The sequence below is a fragment of the Vipera ursinii genome, assembly GCF_947247035.1.
Source record: "Vipera ursinii genome assembly, chromosome: 5".
Lineage (NCBI taxonomy): Eukaryota > Metazoa > Chordata > Lepidosauria > Squamata > Viperidae > Vipera > Vipera ursinii.
The window spans coordinates 73,039,080-73,064,340 of record NC_139518.1 but is presented as its reverse complement, the minus strand read 5'-3'; positions in this window follow the sequence as shown (position 1 = coordinate 73,064,340).

Here is a 25,261-nt window from a genome sequence, read left to right as displayed (position 1 = left end):
GGTTGGTTCGGGGTGGAGAGAAAAAGTTGGGTATCATCAGCGTACTGATGATACCCCACCCCAAAACCATGAATGATCTCACCCAGCGGCTTCATATAGATGTTGAACAGGAGGGGCGAGAGAACCAACCCCTGAGGAACTCCACAAACGAGAGGCCTCAGGGTGGATCTCTGCCCTCCCGTCAACACCGACTGTGAGCGGCCCAGGAGATAGGAGGAGAACCACCGTAAAACGGTGCCTCCCACTCCCAACCCCCTGAGACGCAGCAGTAGGATACCATGGTCGATGGTATCAAAAGCCGCTGAGAGATCTAATAGGACTAGGACAGAGGAACAACCCCTGTCCCGAGCCCGCCAGAGATCATTCACCAGCGTGACCAATATATGTTGGGGACGTGGCAAGTCCATTGTAAGAAAAATCCTTCTGCATGGTCTGGAAAAGCATTTTTAGGCACAAAACATATTTCCATCTTTCCTTTTAACAGAGCTAGAAGTGAGTATTTTTGAGGAGTGGGCGTGTTAGATTTTATATAACGGTTTCACTGGAGGATTTGGTTACTGTTGCTTTTGCTTTTTCACTTTGCTGGTCATTGACCATATTAAATACATTTATTTTGAATTTGAAGAAAAGGGTTTCCTTCTCAAATCCTTCTTCTGGGTCTTTCAAAAAAATTGCCTTTATCTAAAGTCCTGGAAGAAAGACAGGAAATGACAGAATAGCTCTTAACTCTACCACTGCTATGTCACTATAGAGATTGCTTTCCATCCTAATGAACTGTACTAGGCTAGAGTGCAGATAAGCCCAGCAAATTTCTTATCCTCTTATTAACACAGTGCTGGTTAATGAATTTGAAGGCTGTATGTTTCATTTATTCTGCATGGATTCTCCTAAAGAGTTGATTTATGCATCCTATTAATTTCTTTCCCTTCTATTTGTGTCCGAAGCAAAAAGTGTTGGTTGACATAAAATAACCTATTCCAAATACCCATCTGTCACAGAAAATAACCAAACCAAAGATCAACACATCATTGGCATCTTGTACGATGCTGCAGATTCATTTTCCTTGGCCATAACTTAGGCCTTCACATTCATTAATTGAATCTAGTGACAATCTCAGTGTGATCAGGAGAGCTAAGGGATGGAGCAGCAAGTCAAATGCCCAAATACAAAGGGGAATATATACATTCTAGCATTTTTCTCAATTTGGCTCCCTTCAGGTGCTTTATGGATGCATGACTAATTCTGGGAGTTAATGTTCCAAAGCATATACACAAAGTAGGAGTCTGTGCCTCCTAATTTAGTATAAATCCTCTCCCGTTAAACATCAAAGTAGAAAGTTCACAAAGCTGGTCAAGTTAATATTTGAAACCCAAAATTCTATAACAAGTGGCACCAATGATCTCTCTTCTTTGGACAGGTGCTTTCATTTGGATCCAGGAATCCAAATGGAACAATAATACATAATATATAAATCCAAATAATATAATATAATAATATAATATAATACAATAAATAACTAATCTTTTTTTTTTGGCCATCCTCAGCTTGACTCCTTGTAATGTAAGGTTGAGCCAATTTTCTAAGAGGTCATGCTTTTCTGTTTCTATAGAACTATATAGGTTGTACTGATGAGTAAGGAAGGAAGATGCAGGCAGGCATTGTTTGCTACAAAAGAACATTCATTAGTCACTAACCCAAACCCAGAAAATCTATGCTGGAGGCTTTCCGTATGTTTCCTAGCCAGACCAAAAACTTCATCTCTCTTTGAAAATGCTTAAGCTACACCTTTATTCCCCCAAACCTGGCATTCAGAGGCCATGAGTCATTCTTAGCCAGTCCTTATTGCACAAAGGAAAACTTAATAACCTTCCATGAACCAGACAGTTATCGATGCTGAGTTGAAATAAATCAGACTATGGCTTGTTGGTATTTGATATATCGTATGAATCCATCCACTGTAAATTCCAAAGCATAATTAATAGTTTCACACAGAGCTTGGCATACTTTTCAAGATGAGTTGGTTGCATGCTTTTCTACTATTCTGCAGGCACCATCTACCAAGTAAATAGCTGAAATCTTATGACAATTGGTACTCATGAGATTTTGGTCATTTAAAAAATAATAATCTAGGAGTTCGGTTCTGTTATAACCACAGATACAACATTGCTGATTCCTAGTTTAGTATGTTGTGTGAACAATTATGCTTCAATAAATTAATACGATTAAGCATACATAGCTTAGCACACTGCGTTATCCCTAGATAATGATTTGTTGGCCTTGTCTTGAAATGTCATGTAAAAGTTAAAGATTAAATGCCCACAAAATTGAAAATCCCCTTCAGTGCATTCCTAATAACAATTAATCCCACTTTCCCACCATATTTCCAAAATTTGTAACCCTAACCACTTCAAGTTTTGAGAAGATTTATAAACTTTAAGTTGTTTATTAATCCTGCAAATTTATGAAATGCTTCTCAAGTGATGGATCTTAGCATATAAACCCAACTGCACTTTGCAATGCTAGAAAAGCAGATGCAGAAAGCTGTTCTCTTTCTCATGCCAAATGTAGGTCCCAGGAGTGAAAACATTTACCATCTACTGTTCTTTCCTACATTCTTTCTATAAAGTATAATCACTATAGACAGACTGGAATTAAGTGCTGGGAGTAAGCTTGGACTTACTACATGTATCTTTCTTTATCTTCACTCAGGCAGTTCTTATAAAGCAGCACAAATTATGTCTAGAAGCAACTGGATGTGGCAAAGAAAATGGAAAGAGACATGTCCTCTTTATCTGGATGATGTCTCTTTGGAAATGGAAGGGAAAATGAATAATTAAACCCAAGAATAAAACAGTACCCAAATCTCTGATTTTTTTAATTCTGTCAATTTAAAGTTAAATTTATTTAACTCTGAAGTATTTTCAAATAAACTTGGAAAATTGAGATGGCATGGTAACAAAAATATGTGTAGCTGAATTGACCTTATACACAACAAATTCATTAGAAGTCTTGTAAAAAGATCTTATTGATTTTAGAAATGCTTTTAAAGGAAAGTTTATTGTGTAAAAATGGATGAAAAAGTGTTTTTCTCTTTAAGTTTAAAGAATCTGAATGAATATAGTGAATTTTGTTAATATAAATGGTGATAGTTTGTAAAGACACTTAAGTGCAAACAGAAATGTATATTATTTCCACAGCAAGGAAGAAAAAGCAGAAATGGTTAAATTGATTGCTTTATTCAAAGTTTTTTATTTGGATTTATTTATTTATTTGTTTGTTTATTTATTTATTTATTTTAATTTCTTTTTGGATTTTGTGCTTGTGATGAATAAAATGAAACTTTGGTTTTGCTGATTAGATAGATTTGTTGTCATAGAATTGGCTACTACATATTAATGTGTAAAAGTAAAAGGTTGAGGCTGTAATGTTATTTTTTTCTGTGCTAAAAAGAGTTGAAAGTTAATGCTTTTTTTCCTTTTTCCCTTTTCCCTTACATTTTCTTTTCCCTTCCCTTAGTTTCCCATTATTTTTATTTTCCTTTGTATTTTATATTTTGATAAGAACTTTGAAACAGGAGGAAAAAGTGCTGGTGATGACCTATAAAGCTCTAAATGGCTTGGGTCCGTGATATCTGAGGGAACACCTGCTGCCAGCATCAAGTTCCCTTCGTCCTGTGAGCTCCCATAGGGAGGGCCTTCTCAGGGTGCTGCCGGCAAAAGATTGCCGGCGGGCAACACCCAGGGGGAGGGCCTTCTCTGTGGGTGCGCCTGCCCTTTGGAACCAGTTACCCGTAGAGCTCAGGACTGCCCCTGATTTTCGTTCGTTCCGCCGGGACCTGAAGACCTGGCTCTTTGAGCTTTCCGGCCAGGACTGAGAATTTTAATTTTTAACTTATTGTAATTGGGTTTTAATTAGAGTTACAGGGGTTTTATATTTTACTCAATGATAATTTAATTATTTTAATTGTTATTAACTTTTTTGTATTGTAGTATTATCTTTAATTGCCTTGTGAACCGCCCTGAGTCCTATGGGAGAAGGGTGGTATATAAGTTCAATATATAAATAAATAAATAAATAAATGAAGTCTTGTGAAAGAACAACCCTATTCAATGTTTACATGGAATTGAATCCTGTAGTTTCTTGGATGCCAAGTAGGCTTCCTCCGTTAGAAAACCTTTTCAACATGAGCAAGATGACAACTGAGCAGAGGCTGCTGCTGTTGCAACAGAGAGAAGAAAAAATAATGATTTTTCGTCTCCTTTCAGCCCCTCCCTCTCATTCTAGAAATGTTCTGGTATTCTAGAAAACACAGGGAACCAATAAAAACAGTCTCCCTCTTTCTGTAGATGTAAGCTTTTCAACGCTTTGCAAGTAGGAATGGATTGAAGTTGCCTGCCACTGTTTTCACCGAGTTATCTGAACGTGAGATTGTAGTTGAAGGATTTACAACTGAGAATTATACTTTCAATTAACTCGATACAAGGAGAAGAATTCAGTTGTTTGTATTTCAAATTACCATGTTTAGAGATCGAGTTGGGGTTTCACAAGCTGAAGGAAGCCAAGGGCATCAGGCTGAAGGGAACCACAGAGGTGGATCGTAGCTTATTAGAGATACCTACTCCAATTCCTTGCTCAGCACAGGTTTCATTAGAGCAGAGGTAGGCAACCTTGGCTCTTTTATGACTCATGGACTTCAACTCCCAGAATTCCTATGCTGACTCAGGAATTCTGGGAGTTGAAGTCCATGAGACATAAAAGAGACAAGGTTGCCTACCCCTGCATTAGAGAATCTTTGGCAAAGATGAAAAATCAGCTGCTGTTTAAAGACTTCTAGCGCAGAATTCAGTAGTGAACATGGCAGCCTGTTCCAAAGGCTGAGAGCTCATGTAATCGGAAAGATACTGCTGGTGTCTTGTTTGAACCTGTTTTCTTATAGTTTTAGAGGGCCACCCTTAATTTGGTATTTAAGTTTATGGTTTTCAGCAAGACTATGAACAAACTTAACTTTTTCCCCCTTTTATGTTGTTTTTGGCATTAAGTACAAAACCAACTTCCATCTATTAATCTGAAGTGGGGTTTTTTTCTCAATTCCCAGTTTGATATCATTTGTTCTAGACAAAAAAAATTCAGCAGAACAATTTTGCTTTGCTAGGTTTTTAATTCTGCACAAAGCAGAAAACTTGGCCAGACTGCAAAACTGACTGGCAGGGGACTACTGAGAATGAGATACAATAGTTCCCCCATTTCCAATTACAAAGTTGATTATAGAGACTACTTCCATGCACGAAAAATATCCTGCCGGTTTTTTTCCCCCCTTTCAGTTCTCATTCAGCTTAATGAATAATAATTTGCTTTCCAAGTTAGCATCGAAAGAGAGGAAAAACTGATGAAACTTTTAAGGATGGAATGTGGAGTTCTTGCAATAACATGATTATAAGGTTGATGTATTCAGTGGATGCATGAATGTTGCATCTTTCATGTTCAATCATCTCTTCCTTAATCTGTAGCCTCCTTGACTTCTTACGCTTCCATTAAATCTCAAGAGAAACGTAAAGAAAACCCTTAATCTGGATTCTTTTAGATAGGTAAAGGTAAAGGTTCCCCCGCACATATGTGCTAGTCGTTTCCGACTCTAGGGGCTCATCTCCATTTCAAAGCCGAAGAGCCAGCGCTTGTCCGAGGACGTCTCCGTGGTCATGTGGCCAGCATGACTAGACACCAAAGGGGCACGGAACGCTGTTACCTTCCCACTGTAGTGGTCCCTATTTTTCTACTTGCATTTTTACGTGCTTTCGAACTGCTAGGTTGGCAGAAGCTGGGACAAGTAACAGACGCTCACTCTGGATTCGAGCCACCAAACTGCCGACCATCTGATCGACAAGCTCAGCATCCTAACCCACTGAGCCACCGCGTCCCTTCTTTTAGATAGTGAGATATAAACAGCCAGGGAATCTTTCGAAATGATGGGAAAATGTGTAACAGAAGATATCATAATGATCGGCTGCAGGTTCTCCCAATTCCAATTATCAAGTAACTCCCAAAACACCACCAAGAGAAGTTCAGAATAAATTCTCAAGCACTGTGAAAGTGAGTCTTTTGTTTTGTTTTTAGTTTTTCTTTTTTTTATAGGAGAAGAAAACTTCTGAGAAATTGCAACACATACAGTATTTTGTTATGGCTTTTGTAGAGACTGTGTGAATATTTCTCCTTGCTGATTATTCCCATGGTGCAGGGGTGTCAAACTGCCAGCCAGGGGGGCCAGATGCATCATAGCAAAACCACACTCACCCCATTGCCAGCAATGGCAAAAAAGTCAGATACGTCGGGACATGTCACGTGACATTGTAAGTTTGACAACCCTGCCATAGTGGAATGCACACTATGAAGGTCTATGGGGAACTTTAAATGATCCAGGTTTATACTTCATATGTCCCACCACCACCTCATATCAATGCCCAACAAATAGATCAGTAACATCACAGTTTACTTAAAAGATAATTTGCCTACCAGTGTTCTTTTTCTGCTGTAGTCGTGCTCCTGAAGTAGAATATCAGATATATTCGGTAAAGCACTCCAGTGCATGAGGGACAGCAATGAAGTTCAAAATGGCTAATTCAGTATATTTAATATGTGTTAAATCAGCAATTGTCCAGATGGCCCTTACCACTGGCCAAATAATTGAGACAACTAGGCATTGCAATTCAGCAACATCTGAAGGTCTACAGATTCAATAGGTCAGAGGTCCCCCACCACTGAACTATATTTTTCAAAGATCCTGGAGCACTGGGGAACTACCAGAGGACTGGAAGAGAGCTGATGTAGTTCCCATCTTCAAAAAAGGGGAAAATAGATCCAGGAAACTACAGACCTATCAGCCTGACCTCAATATCTGGGAAGATACTGGAAAAGATAATCAAACAACAAATCAGTGAGCATTTAGAGGCAAACAAAGTCATCACTAAAAGTCAACATGGGTTTGTCAAAAACAGATCATGCAAGACAAATCTCATTGCATTCTTTGACCAAGTGACAAAATTAGTGGACCAGAGGAATGCTGTAGATATAATTTACTTGGACTTCAGTAAGGCATTTGATAAAGTAGATCACAACCTACTACTTGATAAGATAGAAAAATGTGGGTTAGATAGCATCACCACCAGATGGATTCGTAGCTGGCTGACCGGCTGTACTCAGCGTGTGGTCCTCAATGGAACCGCATTTACATGGAGGGAAGTGTGTAGTGGGGTGCCCCAGGGCTCTGTTCTGGGCCCAGTGCTCTTCAATATCTTCATTAACAATTTGGATGAGGGGATAGATGGGGAACTCATCAAATTTGCAGACGACACCAAGCTGGCAGGAATAGCCAATACTCCAGAAGATAGGCTTAAAATACAGGAGGATCTGGACAGACTCGAACACTGGGCACTATCTAACAAAATGAAATTCAATGGTGAAAAAAGTAAGGTTCTACATTTAGGCAGGAAAAATCAAATGCACAGGTATAGTTTAGGTGGTACCTTGCTCAATAGTAGTAACTGTGAGAGGGATCTCGGAGTCCTAGTGGACAATCACTTAAATATGAGCCAGCAGTGTGCTGCAGCTGCCAAAAAAGCCTTCACAGTGCTAGGCTGCATTAACAGAGGGATAAAATCAAGATCACGTGAAGTACTAATACCACTTTACAATGCCTTGGTAAGGCCACACCTGGAATATTGCATCCAGTTTTGGTCACCACGATGTAAAAAAGATGTTGAGACTCTAGAAAGGGTACAGAGAAGAGCAACAAAGATGATTGGGGGACTGGAGGCTAAAACATATAGGAAACGGTTGCTGGAATTGGGTATGTGTAGTTTAACGAAGAGAAGGGTGAGGGGTGACATGATAGCAGTGTTCCAATATCTCAGGGGCTGCCACAAAGAAGAGGGAGTCAAGCACCTGAAGGCAGGACAAGAAGCAATGGATGGAAACTAGTTAAGGAGAGAAGAAACCTAGAACTAAGGAGAAACTTCCTGACAGTTAGAACAATTAACCAGTGGAACAACCTGCCTCCAGAAGTGGTGAATGCTCCAACAATGGAAGTTTTTAAGAAGAGACTGGCCAGCCATTTGTCTGAAATGGTATAGGGTTTCCTGGCTGAGCAGGGGGTTGCACTAGATGACCTCCAAGGTACCTTCCAACTTATTACTATTACTACTACTACTACTACTACTACTACCTTTGGGGCACCAGGGACTGGTTCTGTGGAGAAAGGTTTTTCTGCAGACCGGAGGGGGCATGGTTTTGTCTTTTGCCTGCATCTCGTAGATGGGGCTTTGCTTGTTTGTGTGGACCGGTTTCTGGCATGCCATGTCCCGGTACTGGTCCATGGACTGCGGATTGGAGACCCCTGCAATAGGTCATTCCTAATGCAATTATGCTACAGCAACCTTGGTCTACAGCAGTGGTTCTCAGCTTGTGATCTGCAGACCCCAGGGGCGGGGGTGCAATGTCACATGGAGTCCTCAAAGGCTTGAAGAAATGTTAATGATTTAAATCTTGAGTTAACATTTTTACATTTCTTTACATTTAAATGTAAAAAAGGGACTTTTTATCATTTATGGTGGACATGTGATAAGGCAAAGAAATACTGGAGTAGGATTCATATATTAATGCGGAAAATTCTTAAAGTGAACATAAAGATTAAACCAGAAACTTTCCTTCTGGGTCTAATCGAAAGAGAACTGAAAAAAAAATCGGAGCTCTGATTTTAGATAGGGTGATGGCAGCAACTTTGCTCTATGCAGAAAAGTGGAAGGATGCCTCGATTCCTACCATGGATGAATGGTTACAAAAGCTGATGAATTAGCAGAGATGGTCAAATTGACTGTGCTGATAAAAGAAAAGAACATAAGTACTTTTGTTTCTACTTGGAAACCGCTTCTGGACTTTGTGTTTGAGGTGGAAAAAAATTATATCGTGATTTTGGGTTTTACTGATTAGACTGATTTGCTGATACAGAAATGGCTAGTGCATACTACCGTATTTTCCGGCGTATAAGATGACTGGGCGTATAAGACGACCCCCCCAACTTTTGAGAAGATTTTCATGGGTTAAAAAGTCGTCTTATACGCCGGAAAATATGGTACTATAGAAATGTAAAAAGTTGAGATTTGATTTTAATGTCTGGTTTCACTGCAAAAGAAAGTCAGAAGTCAATGCCTTTTGTTTCTTCTCTTCCCTTTCTTTGCACCTTTTTTTGTTTTCCTTTTCTCTACTGTTGTCCCCTACTATTTGCTTTTGTATTTTCACATTTTATGTTATAAATGAATAAAACTAATTTAAAAAATTACTTGAGTAATTGCAAATATTGGTGGTCTTGGTGGTCCGTGGCCATGGTCTGTGGCCACAAAAGGGAGTCCGTGATGAAGAAAAGATTGAGAATCACCAGTCTACAGTATATACAATACATGCTATAAAAGATTTGAATTCAGTAGGAGTTATGAACCTGAACTCCAGAGTTCTGGAACAATATTAAGCAATTAACCACCAGAATATTGAATTGGGAAAAATGCTTATAACCAAAAGAATATAGTTGTCTGGGGTTCAGAGCCCAGATATTTATGATTGCTAGCAGGCTACTTCATTTTTTATTTGAGGGAATAACTAAAATTATTAAGAAATACATGGTTAGAAAAGCCTATCTAAATATATCTTGAAGGAAGGGAACATTGTGATGAAGTTTGAAACATGGGGAATGAAGAGAAAGAAAGATAGCTTCTCATTTAAACAAGAGACTCAAAGGGGTATCTTCCAGGTGTAATGAAAAAAATCCATATGCTGGCCAACACAGTGTGGTTGGAACACATAAACAGGCTTTAATCACACCTTCACGGCCATTATCTTGATTTTGTTGATCACATCCAACAGGCAACTTGGAGATTCATTTAACTAATGGACTATGTGATATACAGATGCAAGGACAGCCTATGAAGATTTCCTCATCTCTCTCTTATCATGGTCATGTGGTCAAAGGGATGAGGCATTCCCACACTCACATACTTTCCATGTGTGTGGCATATAAATAGTTGAAGCTTAATTATTGGTTTCAAGTACTACAGAGCCACTGATAACTTTCTTATGCTGAACAATTATGTTTATGTTTATGTTTTATTTAATTTATATACCGCCCTTCTCCCTGGGGACTCAGGGCGGTTCACAGGGCATATAAATAAAAATACCATACTATACAAAAGTTAAAACAAAGATTAAATCAGTGCCCAATTAAAAAACAATAATGCAATCTAAAATAACAATTTAAAACCTAGCTCCCCCATCAGGCCAGACCGGCCAATTCAAACAAATGGGTCTTCAGACCACGACGGAAAGTTCGGAGGTCCGATGCCGTCCGGAGCTCCACCGGCAGTTGGTTCCACAAAGCCGGGGCACCCACAGAGAAGGCTCTCCCCCTGGGGGCCGCCAGTCGGCATTCCCTGACCGGAGGCACCCTGAGGAGGCCCTCTCTGTGGGAACGCACAGGGCGGAGGGGAGTTGAAGCCGGCAGCAGGTGGTCCCCGAGGTACCCCGGACCCATGCCATGTAGGGACTTAAAGATCATAACTAAGACCTTGAACCTCACCCGGAGGTTAATTTGTTTGGCAGGCATACAAATGTGGGAAGACCTTGAAAATCAAGAACTTAGATAGCATAATCCATGCTCTATTTAACTGATTCCCCAGTCTCCTGCATTGGACAGGTAGACAGTCTTCACTATATTGATGTTTGACATTAACATATTTTATGCTCTTATCTCCGCATCCAGCTTTATCATTTTATATTCCTTCTCTCATGTTCATTGAGAGCGACCTACAGTATTAGTTCCCATCTTTCATTTTTCCCTTTTAACAGTGTTCTCCTCCACAAAACATTTCATTTTTAAAGGATAAACAGTCTGATTTTTACAGTACCTTTTGGAATTATGTAAATTCATGCCATTTTGAGCAAGAAGCACTCCCAACAATCAAAACCTCACAAGTCTGTACTATTTGTGAGCACAGTAGTGTCTAAATATTTACCACTATTGTCGGAATCAATTCCAAAGTTATGTCACATTTAATGTGATATTGATTCTCAATATAGAGAATTTTTGTTTGACTTGTAGTAGAGCAGTTACAACTGCCTCCTTCTTCTCTGCTCTCTGAATTTCCTGCAAATAAATCTTGATGCTGCCTTGTAACAGAAAGAGGGTAATAAAACACATTTATCCAGTTTTGTCTTAAAGAATCAGGGCTTTTTTTCTCATAGAACACTCAGAACAGCATTCCGGCACCTTTTTTTGATGGGTTTTTTCAACTTTTGCACAAGCTGTGCTACTCCCTCTGTTGGCTTTCGAAAGCCAATAGGAATTGCTGCTGAGCGCGCCAAAAGACCCGGCTAGCAAAAGTTGCACATGCAAGTCATCTGCAGCAAAGGCGAGTTGGCAGGAACTTTGCACCACTCCCTGCTGCCCAACTACACCATCTCCTAGTTGTAAGTAAGAGAGCACCAGGAGGCATGGGCGGTGGCGCTGCTGCGGGTGGGGGGCGTCAGTGGTGGGCTGCCCCAGAGGCCGGAGTCAGCACCCCCGCCTCCCGCGCCAGCAGTGACTCCGCCAGTGATGCCCGGCCCAGCTGCATCAGCCGGTTCGTCCGACATTAGAAAACAAGACAAAAAAGCCCCCAAAGTCAACCGGGGAGAGGTGAAAATGATCCGGAAGCAGCCAGGAAAAACTGAACACACTCTGCTTTCTCTGAGAGCAGCCGCTTCTCAGGCCTCCCTCAGTATGGAGTTCCCGCCTAACTCTGGCTGCAAATGAGAAAGGTCTTTGTCAGGTTGGTCCCTTGTATTTATTTATCCTGGACCCCCAAGGAGGTTGCTGAATGGATCGGCAACTTGGGCTTTCCTCAGTACAAGTTAAAATTGGGTTTTCTTGCAAGCAGAAGGGGAGGATATTCTATATAAGTTCACACATCATATTATTAGGCCATAGTTTCCTGAGTATGCCCCAAACTGACTTATTTAGAACATACACTGTGTCATAAATGTTGCTTTGCAATGACTGGATTCAAACATCATTTTAAGCAGCAAATGACTGATCCACTTTAGCATGTTTGGCAAATCCAGATTAGATGCATAATTTATGGTATATATAAAGTATGAATAAATATAGTATACCTAGACTGTGGGTCCATATGTATGACTCCTGCCAATGGTGATTTATTACAGTTAAACAATATGGCTCAGTATAATGTGTGAATCCATAAAAAACCAGCATTATTTCAGATAAGGATTTGCCTGTTGTTATGTATCCAGGTACAAGCCATCTGCATAGCAGCAGCCACCAGGGGGCGTTTGGCCTGGACGGTTTTGGCGGGAAACCCAGTTTCAGAGGGAAACCTAGGGCCAACCCCATTGGCTAGCCGCCTACCTGGCCAGGTATATAAGGAGGCCAGGTAGCCCTTGTTCTTCAGTATGAACCCTCCCCACAATAAAGAGCTGAATTCGTACTCCGGCTGGCGTCTCTTCCTTGCGTTGAACTCACTACATTAGAGTGGCGATGAAGGTGGGATTCTGCCGAAAGTAGAGCTGAGGTCACTAGGGGGAATGCACCGTGAGCTGAAGAGAAGCGGCATCTTTCCTTCCTTCCCCCCGGATGCGTCCGCCAGCCACCCAGACCAACGCCGGTCACCGCAACCATTACTCTAGACCCACAACCGACCCAGCGATGGCACGGGCTGGACAACCCCGCGAATTCGACACCCGCCACCCCGAGAAATGGGCCCGGTACCTGGCGCACGCCGAGCTGTACATGCGTTTCAACCAGATCTCGGAGGACGGCGTGAAGGCAGCGGACCTGCTCTGCATCAGGGGACCCGCACTCCTAGAGATCGCCACAAACCTGTTCACCCCAGAAGCCATCGATACCGTCTCTTACCGGGACCTCGTTGCCAAGCTCAACTTTTTATTTCGACCCCAAACCACCCCATTGATGCCCTCGCTGTGATGTCCCGTTGCCTGGAGGCGGTTCGGGTCTGGATGGGGAGGAACAGACTTCAACTCAACCCTGACAAGACTGAGTGGCTGTACATTCCGGCATCCCGGGACATTCAAAATGTTCCATCTCTTTCTATGGGGGGTGAGCTCTTACCCCCCGTGGATAGGGCTCGCAACTTGGGAGTCCTCCTAGATTCACGGCTTACCCTGGAAGATCATATAGTGGCCGTGACTAGGAGGGCTTTCGCCCAGGTTCGCCTGGTGCGCCAGTTGTGGCCCTATCTGAACCGGGATGTCCTGTGTATGGTCACTCATGCGCTCGTGACCTCTCGCCTTGACTACTGTAATGCTCTCTACGTGGGGCTTCCCTTGAAGACCACTCGGAGGCTCCAACTGGTACAGAATGCGGCCGCGAGAGTTGTCTTGGGAGTTTCCCGGTACTCCCATGTTACACCTTTACTCCGCGAGCTGCATTGGTTACCAGTTGTCTTTCGGGTGAGGTTCAAGGTTTTGGTTACGATCTTTAAGTCCTTACATGGCATGGGTCCGGGATACCTCAGGGACCACCTGCTGCCGGCATCAACTCCCCTCCGCCCTGTGCGTTCCCACAGAGAGGGCCTCCTCAGGGTGCCGCCAGTCAAGGAATGCCGACTGGTGGCCCCCAGGGGGAGGGCCTTCTCTGTGGGCGCTCCGGCATTATGGAACCAACTGCCGGTGGAGCTCCGGACGGCATCAGACCTCCGAACTTTCCGTCGTGGCCTGAAGACCCACCTATTTGAAATGGCTGGTCTGGCTTGACGGGGGATTATGGGTTTTAATTTGTCGTTTTAGATTTGTATTACGGTTTTTAACTGGGCATGGGTTTAATCTTTTTTAATTTTTGTATTGTCTTTTTTATATATGCCCTGTGAACCGCCCTGAGTCCCTACCAAGGAGAAGGGCGGTATACAAATTAAATAAAACTTGAAACTTGAAACCCCAACTTCCAGCCCCGGCTGTCCAAGTTGGCTTCAAGGTCGCAGTTCGAAAGGAGGGACCAGCATCCCGATGAGTCCGGAGCCGATTTCATCGCTGCCCTACGAGAAGCCGCCATCACCTGCAAGTTTTCAAACTTGGAGGAGCGGCTACGAGACAGGCTGGTTTGCGGTCTACGAGACAGGCGGCTGCAAGAGTGCCTGTTCGAAAAGGAGGAGGTTTCGCTCCAGGAGGCCCAAGACGCCATCCTGGCCCACGAAGTGGCCTGCGGGGCCATCCAAGCAGTCCAGGAGACCCGAACCAGCAGCCAGGTGGCCAGCATCCACCAGCAGGTCGCCACAGCCGAGGACGAGGAGGATGAGCAGAGCATCGACCGCCTCCAACGGAAGTCGACCCCCGACCACCGAGGCGGACGTCCAGACAAGCCCAAGCCGGCGAGCAACAACCCCAATTCACAGAAGTGTGCAGGCTGCAGCGGAAACCACGTGCACAGCCTCTGCAAGTTCCGGTCAGCCACGTGTCAGGCCTGCAAGAAAACAGGCCACATAGCCACGGTCTGTCGTAGCCGCCGCCCCCAAGAAGAAATACACGAGCTGCACCCGGAGGAATCGCCGTTCGTAGGTACTGGGGCCCCAACCAAATTACGAATTGGCTACATCGAGAGCCGGCTGGCCATCCACCATACGGGTAGCCGCCGGCTGCTCAAATAAAAAATTAGACTAACAATCTGCTTGCAAGGCATTCCTTGCAGCATGGAGTTTGACTCCGGGTCAGCAGTCTCTGTCATCTCGGACGAGAACTATATCAACAGCCGGAGCAAGCAGCGGATTAAATTACGGCCCACAAATTTAACCCTGACCGACTTCCAGAATTCACCGGTCAAGGTAAGGGGGGAGGCTACCGTTTTGGTGGGGTTTAAGGGTCGCGAAGAGCACCTTAGGAGATGGTAGTGGTAGAGGGCCAGAAAGCCAGCCTAGTCAGCCTAGACTGGTTCGAGGCCCTGGGAATCACAGTCTCCGGGATCCACCGAATCCAGGGAGACTCCGTCGAGGCTGTCTGCAAAGAGTTCGCAGACGTCTTCGATGGGACACTGGGCAGGTACACAGGGCCCCCCATCTCATTCAATCTAAACCCGAACGTCCCCCCTGTTAGGGTCAGGCCATGGCGAGTCCCCTTCGCACTCAAAAACAAAATCGAGTGCGAACTGGATAAGCTGGTGGCCCACGGAATCTTAGAGCCCGTAGATGAGGGGGGGTGGGAAACCCTGATCGTCACCCCGCTCAAATCCAATGGGGAGATAAGGATCTGCGCCGACTACAAGTGCTCGGTGAACCGCGCCCTAAACCCGCACGCTTACCCGGTCCCCACGGTCAGCCACGTTCTCGCTTCCCTCCAAGGAGGCGCCATTTTTGCAAGGCTCAATCTTGCGCAGGCATACCAGCAACTCACGGCAACAGCTGACACCCAGACTATAGTAACTCACAGGGGAGCGTTCAGGGTGAACCGGCTGCAGTTTGGGATCAGCATAGCTCCTGGCATTTTCCAGGAAATTATGGAGAAAACACTCAGGAGCATCCCAGGAGTCTGCCCTTATTTCGATGACGTCCTGATTGCAGGAGCATCAGCAGAAGAGCTGGCAGGTAGGCTGAGGGAGGTACTATTCAGGCTGCGCACTGCTGGCCTCAAACTAAAGAGGGAAAAGTGCAGCATAGGTGTTCCATCCACACAATTTCTGGGATTCAGGGTAGATGCCAAGAGAATCCACCCCACAGAGTCCAAGGTTAGGGCAATCAAACTGGCACCCACACCCAAGAACAAGGCAGAGCTACAGGCATTCCTGGGCCTGCTCAATTTCTATCACACATTCCTCCCACACAAGGCAGCCATTGCAGAGCCACTTCACAGGTTACTGGACAAAAAGGCAGCATGGGTCTGCACTTCCATCCATGATCAAAGCTTCAGAGCATTAAAAGCGCTTCTGTCTGACAAGTCCACAGTAACACACTTCATTGAAACAAAGCCCATATGCATTGCGTGTGATGCATCCCCTTATGGCGTGGGTGCAGTTCTAAGTCACCTTGAGCCTAATTGGGCTCAAATTCCCATAGCCTACTATTCCAGGACGCTGTCTGGAGCAGAGAGGAACTACGCCCAAATTGATAGGGAAGCCCTGGCAATCGTGGCAGGAATTAAGAAGTTCCACGATTATCTGTATGGCAGGGATTTCACTGTCTACACGGACCACAAACCACTCCCTGGCCTGCTCACAACGGACAAGCAGACACCCCAAATTCTGTCTCCCAAAATGCTCCGGTGGTCCATCTTCCTTGCAGCTTACAATTGCAAGCTGGTGCACACGCCAGGGAAGGAGATGGGCCACACAGACGGCTTAAGTAGGCTACCCCTTGGCACCACTGAACCAGACCCGGCACCAGCAATGCAGATCCTAGCTCTGCAGGAATTACCAGAATGCCCAGTCCATGCCAAGGACGGCGCCTCATCACCAAGCTTGACCGTTTGCACCCTGACCGTGTGGCAGCAGAGACGGACAGGCCCACATCACATAGGGTATTCAACGTGGGGGACCTGGTTTGGGCAAGGAACTACGGGGCAGGACACACATGGATTCCAGGGACAGTGGTTGACAAAACGGGGCCTCTATCCTACATCATAGGGGTGGAGGGGGATAGACACATCAGGCGTCATATAGACCAGCTCAGAGGAAGGGTCCCTGAGTGCACCTCACACGCCCAACCTGACAATCACACCCCAGAAGAGGCCACACCAACTGGAAACCACACGGACCCTGAACCTGAGGAAGATGGCCTTCTACAACCAGCCCTGCAGCAGCAGGGCATCATTGGCCTCAGGAACCTGGCAGCCAGACCTAACCCAGTGCAAGAACATCGTGAGCCAGACAGGATGGGCCAGGGAGAAGCCACACCCAGACGGTCCACCAGGCCCCACAGGACACCTGCATACCTAGCAGACTATGTGTGCAAGTGACATCCACGCACGAGTATACATCATGTTGTGCTGTAAATAGTTATGTGTGTGTTATAGTTACAAGGTGTTCTTCTCTAAGGGGGGAGGGGTGTTATGTATCCAGGTACAAGCCATCTGCATAGCAGCAGCCACCAGGGGGCGTTTGGCCTGGACGGTTTTGGTGGGAAACCCAGTTTTGGCAGGAAACCTAGGGCCAACCCCATTGGCTAGCCGCCTACCTGGCCAGGTATATAAGGAGGCCAGGTAGCCCTTGTTCTTCAGTACGAACCCTCCCCACAATAAAGAGCTGAACTTGTACTCCAGCTGGCGTCTCTTCCTTGCGTCGGACCCACTACATTACACCTGTTTTCAAAAATAATATACAGTACTCAGTTACAGAATACAGTAATACAATAAAACTACCACAATACAAGCTTCCCCCTTTTGTACTGGTGTTGTGATGTAAGGTGTGGAATTTGTGTCATATTTTAATACATCCCGCTTCCCAGTGATTGTGCAGCTAAGGCTGAGTGACAAAAATCCAGATAATCAGTACATATATATTTTTAATTATATAAATAAATATATAAATAACATTATATAAATAAAATATTAACAAGATGAGAGTTCCGGCACCTTTTTTTAAGAAAAAAAGCACTGTAAAGAATTGTAGCAACTTGACAAATAGATGAGAAATAAAGGTTTTTCTGATATAAATACAGTCTGACTCAATATATGTGAAATCAAACTCTGGACCTGGGCAGTCTCTATTTTTGCTGAAAAGCAGGGCAATTCATGGAAAGAAGTGTTTGTAGGCAAGGAGATTGTACTACGGAGATTGTACCGATATCCACGGTGAGACAGATAGTTGCCATATTTTTACCCCAAGATGTTGAAAAATTTGTTTCTCAAAAGCAGTTAACTGAACATTTTCTCCACTGAAGCATTCCAGTTTAGCACACCACGGAAACCAAAAAACGTAATACTTTGCCAGGGGAAAACTTAATTTTTCCATGAATGGCTATTAAGAAGGAATAGCTACTTAAAGTTTCAGCACACAATTTAACAAAGAAAAAGACACAATAGCCAAAGGTTTCTGTGCACATATGCATAATAAAAAGGCAAAATAAATTATTAACACAAGCTCAGCAAGGAGCGGAAAGGGAATGAAGCCCCAGGGTTACATTAAACTCTACAGGCACTCAAGCTTTACATAACAGCTTATTCCAGATACAAACAGTCAGTTTGGTGAATATCAGCAAAGCAAGATTCTGATGAGACAGGACAGAAAGGAGTTCAAAAGACACCAGTTCTGTTTAATCACACACTTACTCAGCCAAGATTGCTTATTCCAAGGCTGCAATCATGGCAGTCATCCACAGACCCTGTAAGTCTCTCTGTATGGCAGACAGATGAATCCCATTTTTGGGAACCAAAAATTCTCAGAAATACAGTCATGAACTCCAGCCCTTGGACTTTTCAACATATGTCAGGAGATGCTGATGAAGATTTCTCCTGGAGGTAAGTCCCATATTTAGATTCTTCCCCTTTTGAGAAACCCACTGTCCTCCAGCAGAGCTCCACCCTTTCACCCTCAAAGAAATTTGCAGTTGCAGAATCTGATGAGAGGCCCTCATTGTGGCATTCATTCAGTTGACTATAACCTGGATCATAGGTTGGCTTTAGGATGTCATAGGCTGAAGAACAGCTTTTATCCATGGGCTGTCAGGCTCTTGAACAGGAAATAATTTTACACTTTTATGTATGATTGACTTGCGAGGCCGGTGTGTTGTACAATTAGCTCACATGGTGTAACAAGATGGTGAGTTTGTTGTCACTGTGAGGTGTGATGGTGGTGGTGGGCACAAAGGGAGGCTCAGCCAATCTCAATGTATATGTTATGTATTAGGCTTTATTGGAACACCTAAAGCTTGTATAAGAGTCACCACCAGGAGGCATTGAACTGCAACTGTTTTGGCGGGAAGCATTTTCAGCGGGAAACAGAGGTTCAATCCGAATGGTTGGTTGAGTACCTGGCCAGGCACTGGCCAGGTATATATAAGAGTGCAGTTAGCCCCTATTCCCCAGTACAGTCACTTCCACCAAATAAAGAGCTGTTATGTTGTACTCATCGTCTTGGCGTCCTTCCTGCTCTCCAGAACCCACTACACAACAGTATACATGGTTGTACTTTGACAATAAAGGTTCATTCATTCACTGTGCTGAAAATTCAAATGGCTCAAACTGGTAAAAAATGAACTGCTGGCTCAACACTTTTCTTTTGACAAATTTCAAATATGCCACTGCAGGAATAAAGGGGGACTGAACTCTCCTTTGCTTGAATGTACTGTAAGTTTTACAGGTGCTCCAACTCAGAGAATGTCTGGAGATCAAGGAGAACACAGTAGCAAAAGGGCTGGATGCTTGACTTTGTTATCTATTCCTGCATCTTCACGCATCTACCTGGACATTTACTTGAAGTCCCAGATGGCTTCATGATCTTGGAGTACTTTCTCTATTGTTACAGGTATGTAGATATCTGTATGCTGATGTCTAGGTGCAGTTATCCATGCCTCATAACCTCCAGCTTGGATTACTGCAACATGTTATGCATTGGATTGCTTTCCAAAATGATCAGATATTGGGATTATCATAGAAAGCCACTCTAAAAGTAGACTTTGCAGCAAAGGGTAATTGAGGACAATGTCTTCTGTATTACTATAATTTTTTCCTTTGTCAGTAGTTAAATACCTAACATTCTACTTAGCCTAAGCACCCAATCTTACTATCACTATCTACTTTTTCTACCTGCACATTTAGATAATGTCATCTATTTGTTCCTGGCCCTTTGAAAGCAGACAAGACAGCTAGGCCCTTCTCCCCCTAGAATAATCAGGTGTTTGTATTTTCCATGCCTCTGGTGCAGCTAAAAATGCGGGAGGCATTGAGATACCAACTAGGCAACCTTGGCTCTTTTATGACTCGTGGACTTCAACTCCCAGAATTCCTGATCCAGCATGGGAGTTGAAGTCCACGAGTCATAAAAGAGCCAAGGTTGCCTACCCCTGACCCATCTCCTAAGCTGCATTCTTTTCCACACAGAGGAAAAATCAGGGAGTTGCAACCATTCTGACAATGAGTAGTGTTCCTTGCTTTCTCCAAAAGGTCACAAAATAACCCCCAACTCCCAATCAGTCCTCCAATGTGGGTGGTGGTGGTGCTTATCAGTTAACTGAGTACACAACTAATCAAGGAGAAGATCAACCTAGAACAAAGGAAAAATTTCCCCGACAGTTGGAACAATAAATCAGTGGAACGACTTGCCTCCAGAAGTTGTGGGTATTCCAACAGTGGATGCTTTTAGAAAGAGATTGGACAACCAATTTGTCTGGAATGGTATACGGTTTCCTGCTTGAGCATGGGGTTGGACTAGAAGACCTCCAAGGTCCCTTCCAACTCTATTATTATTGTTATTCAGTAACATAGCTGCGAAATATCCTTTAGAGACTGAAATAAACACCCACTCTCTGAAACGTTTCCCAGAGTTCCTGATGTTCTCATTCTTTGAGTGCACGCTGCACACACCACTGCAAATGCAGCATGGAGTCATGCTCAAATCAGCATCCTGTTGCCCAGACAGAAGACCAGGATTGCTCCATTCATGGTACCACTGAACCACTGTCTTTCTGCCTGGAAGGGAAGAGAATGCTTTTTTTTTCTATAACGGAATCTCTACTCCTATTTCTTAACTGGGCCTGAGTTCTGAGATTGAGTTCAGTTTTGTGAGATGAAATCTGTGCTCAGGTTTCCAAGTTCCTATTAAGCACAGATGAGGAAAAAGATAGAGAACCTCATCTCTCCAAAAAGCAGGTATAAATGCTAGCAGCCAGTCTTGCTTTTTGTCTGATCAACAGATGCACCAAGTAGAGTTGTTTGTAGCTGCCCCAGGCAGTAAATCACTGAACTGCATGTTTCAGCATCTGTTTAGCAGCTTAGTAGATGATCCCTTTCACTTAGGCTGGCCTGTCTTTTAAGATCCTCCTCAGCAGGAAACAAAAATCTTATTCTTAATAAAAGTTGCTTGAGACTCCAGGTCTTCTTGCACTCTGGTAACCCTGAATAACCTTGGATCTTGGATCTGAATTCTGTCATATTGTGATAGAAAATGGGATCTTACAGCAACCTAGGAAGCAGCACTCAATGCAATCAGCTAGAATGTTTGCTAATCAAAACTGCACAAAATATCAGAAGGAAGGAAGGAAGGAAGGAAGGAAGGAAGGAAGGAAGGAAGGAAGGAAGGAAGGCGACGTGATGATGCTTCCAACAACTGGTGCGCCAGTTGTGCCCCTTTTTGGACCGAGATGCCCTATGCACGGTCACCCATGCCCTTGTCACTTCTCGCCTGGATTACTGCAATGCTCTCTACATGGGGCTGCCCCTGAAGTGCGCCCGGAGGCTTCAGCTGGTGCAAAATGCAACCGCGTGCGTGCTTATGGGAGTATCTCAATACTCCCATGTTACACCTCTCCTGCGCGAGCTGCATTGGCTTCCGGTTGCCCTCTGGGTGCAATTCAAGGTGCTGGTAATTACCTTTAAAGCCCTACATGGCTTAGGCTCGGGGTACTTGCGAGACCACCTGCTGCCATTGTCAACCTCCCATCACCCAGTTCGCTCCCACAGAGTCGGCCTCCTCAGGGTTTCATCGGCCAGGCAATGCCGGCTGGCAACCCCCAGGGGGAAACCCTTCTCTGTGGGTGCGCCGACCCTCTGGAATGAACTGCCTCCGGAGCTGCGGACGGCCCCTGACCTTCGATCCTTCCGCTGTGACCTGAAGACATGGTTATTCCAACAAGCGGGCCTGGACTGACCATGGTTTTTAATTTGGTTTTTATTGTGTTAAATTGTCCCGTATTTTTTATATTCATTGTTTAATTCTTTTTTAATTTTTGTATTTTATGTCTCTTAATTTTTATTGTTGTGAGCCGACCTGAGTCCTTAGGGAGAAGGGTGGCATATAAATTTAATAAATCCTAATCCTAAATCCTAACATCTCAACACAGACTAATTCTGAGCAAATGTGAGCAACTTTACCCTCTAAAAATCTCTAGGCCCAAGATATTCTTTCCAGCAGCCCTACAAACGGTCCTATACTTGTTCTACAGATGGTCCTGTGGGTTGTCCTTTCTCACCAAGACATGGACCATCTTATAAAGGAGTGCTGCTGGTCTGATTGGCAGATGTAAGAGCAGGAAACTTTGTTTTGCTGCTCTTTTTGATATGATATAATCCCCAATGTGTGCTCCTATCTGCGCTTGTCTGATTCACTCTTCTTTTTCTCCTAACGGTGGTCTTGGAATCTCTGGAATCTCTGCTGGTGTTTCATCTTTTGAAGTTGCTTAGAGGAACACACGAGGTTCAATGCATAGCAAGCCAGGGACATGGTTTATAAGATGACCAAACACCGCTGAGCTGCTCCAGATGCAAGATCACCAAGGTTGCTAAGCTCTATATGCCTCATGGGTTCCAGTTCCACTCCTCATATGATAATGAAATTAAGCATCTCAAGCAGGAGTGTTGCCGTGCCACGGGAATTCCTCTCCTAATATTCAAGATTCTGTATTTACTGCAAATTAGCTTCAAAGATGAGAGCCAGTTTGATATAGTGGTTAAGACATCAGGCTAGAGACCAGGAAACTGAGTTTTCTAATTCCATCTGAGGGACAAAACCAGCTGGGTGACTTTAGATTAATATTTTCTCTCAGCCTAGGAAGTTGGCAAAGGCAAACTCCTTCTGACAAATCTTGGCGAGAAAATTGTAGGGATTAGTCCAGCCAGGAGTCAACATTAACAATATCAACAAAAAAAAACACACCCCGATCAAACATATCTTCCTGAAATCTATGTCATTTTTGTTTCCTTGGTCTTGCCAGCTGTGTAGGACTGGACAATATACATCGTCTATAAATAATGTGTTAAATATAAAAGTAATTCTGTATTAATATTATATGGATCATTTTTAGTTAGTTAAGTTTTGAGACCAAAACCTCAATGACCTGGCTCTTGGTCCAGACTCTTGGCTACGACTTTAGAGGGCCCTCTGGGCAGTGTGCATTAGCTTCTTATTTTTGCTTTCGTTGTTTCCTTGCTTTTTGTTTTTCTTTCTGTTTTTCACTGAAATCGTCCAAAAGTCATTGGGAGTCAGGCAGCGTACAAATTTCATGATTAAAAAAAAAATAAATGTTCCTCATTATTGTTGTACATTTTTCTGATTGTTCTATTATTGTTGCATTATAATTATTTGGTTTATTATATTTTGGTTGCTGTATTTCACCCACAGTATAATACTGTGGCGGAGATAAATATGAAGTCATTGATGAATGAAAAGCCCATGAAATAGCACAATTTGATGCAGCGCTGAAGAAAGCAGCAACAATTTGTATTCAGTTTCTGGGTTTTACAGGAAAGGCCATTTTGTGCACTGAAAAAATCACTCTCAATCATGATCAAGAACCTGTTCTAGGGAAACAACTTGTCTACTCTACCCAAAGGCAACAACACCATCTGTGGTTGTGAATATTTTGTTTGGGTTTTTACATGGGTTGTAAACTGCTGGTGCATCTTTCCCTTGGCCGTATACAGCAGAAAAGTGTGAAGGTACTTTAAAAGGCTTAACAACACCTTTCATATCAGTTATTGGAAAAAAGAGGAAAGTTAATTTCAATAAACAGGCCAAATACAGCGCAACTTTAAAGTGCTACGACTATCTTTATTTTAATTGATACAGTGCCATATCAATTTCTCACTCCTTTGCAGTAAGCTGCCTCTAGGAAAACAAACAACTACCCAGGGAGTCCTCACCTTATGATCACAGTTGGGACCAGAAATTTTGTTGTAATAAGTAGCAACACCTGCGATTAAGCAAACCCATTCTTCTGAATGGGCACTTTTTGCAGAAGACACTGGAAACCGACAAAAAAGTTGCAAATCATGATCATGTGACGCCCAGGACATTGCAACTGGTCCTAAAGGTAAACCCGCTGACAAGCATTTGAAATGCAGTCAAGTGACTGAAGGGTGGAGGGGAGGACATTTCACAACAATGAGAAGTGCTTTACAGGCCGTAAAGCAGAGTTCCCCAATGTTTCTGGCTTTGCTGACTGGCAGGGGAGGGAGGGGGATTGTTTGTGCAAGCTTCATTTCTGCAAGTGGTGTGCATGCATGTGCCTGCTGCTTATGCAAATGGAGCATGCGCACACATACTTGCCCGCTGGTTGCACAAGTAAGGATGCACATGTCCGTGTGCACTCACCAGCTGTTTCCACCGTCCAGTTGCAAATCCCTCATGGCCCATCAGCAGTCCAGGGCCCACAGGTTGGGGACCCCTGCCGTAAATCATTTGTTCCAGGGCTGTCATAACTCCTAAGATTCATAAAACAAACAGTTGTATATCAAGGACTACCTGTATATATTTTATCATATGTAATATTCTGTGGTTTCCAAGATGCTGGGACTGGGACAAGGGATGTTGAGGCTCTGATTGAATTTAATGAGACAGCAATTCTCAAACAGGATCTTGGGATCTGGCAGAGAAATGTCATTGTTTTATCCACAGGAAGAAACCTTAAGATTTCCATGAGATATATTGCTACAACTGGAAGAATGGTGTCACGACAAGGTTATGAAACATACAGGTCAATCAAGGAGCGGCCTAGAGAAGCTGGATACCAAATAAGGATTTTCAAAAATAAGCCCCAAAAGGAGTTGAAAATCAAGATTCCTGACAACCTGTGCTTGCTGATTTTCCATTGCAATGTGTGCAGAGGATGACAGACCATCAAACTGGGGTCACTTACAAACAAGGCTTGTATCTGCATTAGGGAATATTTGCTCTCTAAATTTGCAGGTAATTACTATTATTTCTTCTCAGGCTGCTGAGAAGCTGCTGGCTACTCTGTGCATCAGGTCCAGCTGCATGAGAGGCTTCATTTATTTATCACATTTGGAAAGCACATTTGAATTAGCCTTTGTGTTTTAAAAACTTCTGGTTAGTGGTGATAGGAATTCAGGAGCTGGCCAGCGGGCCGGTTTCATCATACTGAAGCCCAGCCCACCCCACCCCATTGCTGGCAATGCAAAGAGTTGCAATACATCGTGACACATCACATGACGTGGTGAGTTTGACACCGTTGGAATAATGGTCTTCAAAATTTAATATTGAAAGAGACATTCTCTGCTCACGAAGGAAAGTAGCCAGGAGCACGTAACAGTGGAGAGAACCATTACTTTTGTCTCT